At 42.1% G+C, this 5,353-nt stretch overlaps 1 pseudogene; it reads left to right on the top strand.

Moving 5' to 3' along the window:
- The first annotated feature begins 4,178 nt into the window (after positions 1 to 4,178).
- LOC125917146 (transmembrane protein 138-like) lies at positions 4,179 to 4,646 on the top strand (annotated as a pseudogene).
- Positions 4,647 to 5,353: the final 707 nt, after the last annotated feature.

Genomic DNA, 5,353 nt, shown 5'->3' with positions numbered 1-5,353 from the left:
AGAATCCTAACAATAATTACTAAGGAAAAATACTAGTACAGGTAAAGACATGGCAGATCATCGAATAAGGCAGCACTGTTACAAATACATGATCTTAAATTGTGAAGATAGCTCAACAGAGGGGGTGGGAAGAAGAGTTGACGCTATTGAACTGTGGGGAGACTAATGGTGACCACCTGCTAGCACTTCCAAGTCCAAGCTTGTGGCAAAAAAAGGAAGAACGTGGAGTGGATCTGCATCGTGTGCTTGTTGCCTTCAGCTGACACAGTTGCATTCAAATATTGGTGCTTGTGAGCACAAAATATTAAAATGCTGGGAAAATTCTCATATAAACCAACATGCAGTCCACCCGAAAGTGATCATCACTCCTCCAGTTTCTAATCATATAGGACCTTATTTGTATTTCATCAATAGGCTTTATTCAGTTGCATCGCACGCTCTCTCACACACAAACGAGATGCAATTTCAAAAGACTATCCTGGGGCGCCTGGGTGGCTCAGTCGGCTAAGCGTCCGACTTCAGCTCAGGTCACGATCTCACAGTTCGTGTGTTCGAGCCCCGCGTCGGGCTCTGTGCTGACAGCTCAGAGTCTGGAGCCTGTTTCAGATTCTGTGTCTCCCTCTCTCCCTGACCCTCCCCCGTTCATGCTCTCTCTCTGTCTCAAAAATAAACAAACGTTAAAAAAAATTAAAAAAAAAAACAAAAACAAAAACAAAAGACTATCCTGCGTCAACTATTTTTAACCTAATTTATAGAGGTGTCTGAGATCATGTATTTTTTTTAATTTTTTGACATTAAATCATTTTTGAAAGAGAGAGAGAGAGAGAAACAGAGTGTAAGCAGGGAAGGGGCAGAGAGAGAGAGGGAGACACGGAATCCGAAGCAGGCTCCAGGCTCTGAGCTGTCAGCACAGAGCCTGACGCGATGCTTGAACTCATGGGCTGCGAGATCATGACCTGAGCTTAAGTCTGACACTTAACAGACTGAGGCATCCAGGTGCCCCAAGGTCTTATATTTCTAAGGCTCTTGTGTATACTCTATTCAAGTTTTTTTTTTTTTTAATTTTTTTTTTTTTTTTAATTTCTGACCCTGGGTTCAGTTTTCTTATTCCATTTGTGATGCCTCCCATCTTCTTAGATTGAATGGTTATCAAGTCGCCCATTTTGCTTTTTTTTTAAGATTTATAATTTTTGTTTGAAGCTTTCCAGTGGCATTTTTATTGCGATAAAGCCCCTGTTGATTATATAATCTCCTTAAGTATTCAATGTGCAATTATTTGTATAATCAATGTAACTATCAATAAAAACACTTTATATTCCTTTTAAGGCTACCAGCTTCCAGATTCTGCTAAAAACAAACACTAAGACAGACCTCACAATGTAACATTTTGGTTAGCAAATTTGGTTAGAGATTTTGAGTGAAACAACCAATATTTGAACTTTGGCTGTGGTATTTACCAGCTAGGCAATTTTCAACAAATAGCTTCAGCTTTTTGATCTTCAGTTTTTACAACATGTATCGATTTTATGGGGTACATTAAGTGTGAGTAGAGATGTTGACAAGACTTCATAAATGCTGCATTTATAAATGCACTGCAGAGAAGGTATGTCCAATCACTTAGTTATCTTCCCCTTGTCAAAACTGTTAGAGGATGTGTATTAGCAGGACTCAAAAGTTAGCTAGAAAAGAACCCTAATGACATAAATGGGATGGGTCTGACCCTAGCATGGGTCATTGCTAGACAAAGTACTCATTTTTTAATTTTGGCTGGGTAGAGTTTGAGCCTTAGAGGAAAGGAGACCTGTGTTGAAACACACTTACCATCTTGCAGAGAGTCAATTATAGCTGTCTTGGATGGTGACAAATGCCTTCTATTACATAGTAAAATGCTGAGTGTGAGTAAAACTAATGCATATGACACCATACTGAATGGAGGAATGTTATAAACATTGCCTATGTGCTTCCGAATCTACTGTAGAACCCAGAATTCTTTTGTTAATGTTAGCCAACCACAAACCTAAAAACCTATTTAGGATACTGAAGACAAATCTGCAAGTCAAGGATGTCTTGAGTCAGCAACCCTCTGTCACCTCATTGGATTGTTTGTCTCCTGAGACTAATAGAGAGCTTAGCGATTTTGTTTAGTCAGCCTTGTGGTTCAAGCTTTCTTCTTTATCAGCACCCCTTCATATGATCCTTGAACACAGGCATAAGGATTACCAAGTACTACCTAATTTTCTTTTTAAAAAGATAGTTCAATATGAGGCTGACCTTAGTTTTGGGGATGAAGACTGAAATTTCCTACAACTTTATCATCAGCGGTAATTGCCAAATTTCAAAAACCTTAACCATAATGTCTTGACTTGCTTTCACATCATTATCCATGTGCCCAAAGGATCTTAATTTTTTTTTTAATTAAAAAAAAATTTTTTTAACGTTTATTTATTTTTGAGACAGAGAGAGACAGAGCATGAACAGGGGAGGGTCAGAGAGAGGGAGACACAGAATCTGAAACAGGCTCCAGGCTCTGAGCTGTCAGCACAGAGCCCGATGCGGAGCTCGAACTCAAGGATCATGAGATCATGACCTGAGCGGAAGTCAGACGCTTAACCGACCAAGCCACCCAGGCGCCCCAGGATCTTAATTTTTGAATATTGATTTGCAAGTCAACTATTTCTCTTCATGTTTTCCACAGGAAGTTTCTGTACACCATGAATCCTAAGACTCCTACGTCATCATTTAAAGTCTAAGCTTGCAAACCTGATTTTATTGATACTCATAAACTTTTCAGATGGCTGGATTACCTAGATGTGTCTGTGTCTCTTCACAAGATTTCAACACACCTATTCAATAATGTAACTGCTCTAATGTTAAGAAAAACTACTGAAATTATGGGGGTTTTATTAACACCTAGCATTTTAGATTGACTTAAAATATGTATATTTTAATATAGTTTACTCAAATTGTATCATTTTCCAGTATACACATATTACACGGGCTTTCCTGTAAATATAGGTCTTTAAGTAGACACATCTTGAATGCTATATTAAGCCATACATTTCTTATCTCGTAAGTAGGTCAGGATACACTTGAGACATGGATTGCTAATATAGATAAGCCATTTGTACTCATCTTTCATCCATTCAACATGTTTTCTAAGTGCTTCCCATATACAAGGCATGCTTTTTAGGCTCTGTGGATACAACACAAGAAAATAAGTGAAGAGGGGCGCCTGGGTGGCTCAGTCGGTTAAGCACTGGAGGGGAGTTAGAGCCCCATGGCCGGCTCCGTGCTGACAGCTCAGAGCCTGGAGCCTGCTTGGGATTCTGGGTCTCCCTCTCTTTCTGCCCCTCCCCGACTCATGCTGTCTCTCTCGCTCAAAAATAAATAAAACCTTAAAAAATTTCTATAACAAAAAGGCAAGAAGTGAAGCAATTTCCAACAAACATGGAGCTTGCATTTTAGGAAAGATGGGAGAAAGTAAGTTAACACACATGCCCATACAAACACGACACAATCACACAGTCACACACCCCCGCACACAAACGCATGCTATAATTAAGAAAACTGGAATGGGTAAGAGAGGTGGACGACAGGTAACTAAAACAAAAATAGTCTTCAGTCCCGGGAAATGGAGTCCGGGGTTGCAGGGTGGTCCGCTCCTAGCATGCCAAGGTGCTCACCCCAAACCCAGTCCCTCTGCCGGCATATCTTCCCCCAAGGAGCGCGACCACAGCTATGCCCTCATCCCTCATCCCCCCATCTGGTGGCCACGGAAGTGTTTGGGCAGATGTGAAGGCTCTTGCCTGGGTCTGCCCCTCACCGAGGCCTTGGGCAACGGCTGCCTAGGAGGGTCAGGAGCTGGGCGCAAGGATCTGGGAGGGCAGGAGAGGAGTGGGCCCAGCAAAGCAGGGGCCCAAACACAGTGGCAGGACCGGCCACAGAGCCCTGAGCGGGAACCGAGGATCAGCGGGTTACCATTGTCCAGACAGGGCCCGCGCCCACCGTCCACTTACGAATTTAAAACCAGTTTCCCCAAACCATCATGTGGTTTCCTGACCATCGACCCAGGCAGGGTCTTTGAAGCCTTTGTCTTAGAGCAAGGCAAACAAGCTCATTTTGACTAACGGGTGCTTCCTTCAGTACTGGGAAGAAAGCCAGGAGCTGTTTTCTGTGGAATGTCACCCAGGCATCCCAAGAGATCAGAGGAAAGCTGCTTATACAGCCTGGTGCTCTCCCTGCAGTTCCTGCTGCTATCATGTGACCTCTTTGTCAGTTCCTTCTCAGAGCCACCCTGACTGGCCCCTGTCATTTAGCTGGTGTTTTTTGTTTTTGTTTTTGTTTTTGTTTTATTATCCAGGTTATTGCAATCCTTTTCCTCATGTTCTTCCACACTTCATATTCCAGGCTGGCCTGGCCAACATTCTATGCCCTAACTTCATCCTCACAGCCCTGTTCTTTGCTCTCAGCATCTCCCTTCATGTCTGGGTCAGGAATTTACCCCGCAAAGACTCCAACCACTTGGTCTGGACAGAGGGACTTCAAACATTGTTTGTATTCCAGAGACTAGCAGCAGGGACTCTGGGTGATCCTCGCTTCTCCCAGTACTCTTCAGGGCTGCAGGAGGAGTTCACGCAAGTTCAAGGGTGGGAGGGAGGCTGGCTCATGCACAGAAAGCAGCTTAACTTTCCTAGGACAGGCTCAGGCCTCTTCTATTCAGCAGTCATGAAGGAAGCTCTTCCCTCTTGCAAATTAAAGTGCTTCCCAGTAGACTTCAGTGCATAACCCTCCCTGGCTTCCTCCCTCAGTTCTGCCCCTTTTCCTGCCTGCTGGTTACCCCTCTTCCTCACAGAAGGCTGTGGGATTTTATCCTTGGGAAGCTGTCACTTAGCCTAGTACAGGAGGGGCTCCTGGCACCTGCCTTCTTTGCACCAGACACTAATTAATGACTGAACGTTGCAGAGTGACATTTCTAAGCTCGTGACTGATCACACTATAGACATTTTGATTTTATACCCAAGGCACCTTTTTTTCCCTTTTTATAAGGGAAGAAACTGATTTCTTTTTCCATAGAAAAATAGTTGCTCAATTGAAAAATCAGTATTAGAACTCTTAAGTTAAAGTGTTGACGCATAAACTAACACTAATTTCTAAGTCTCGTCTTTTTAAAATGTATTTTTTTTGTTAATAATTTTACAATAACGTAAAGGTAACCGAGTTTGGAGGCTAAAAAATACTCTAGATGTCTTGAGTTTATATTTATATATAATATTTGTCTCGTCTTTTTAAAATGTATTTTATTTTTATAATACTGATTTTTCAATTGAGCAACTATTTTTCTATGGAAAAAGAA

This window comes from Panthera uncia, unplaced genomic scaffold, assembly GCF_023721935.1.
Source record: "Panthera uncia isolate 11264 unplaced genomic scaffold, Puncia_PCG_1.0 HiC_scaffold_1532, whole genome shotgun sequence".
Classification (NCBI taxonomy): Eukaryota; Metazoa; Chordata; class Mammalia; order Carnivora; family Felidae; genus Panthera; species Panthera uncia.
Note: the sequence above shows the minus strand (reverse complement) of the source record. Positions and strands in the feature narration are given on the sequence as shown.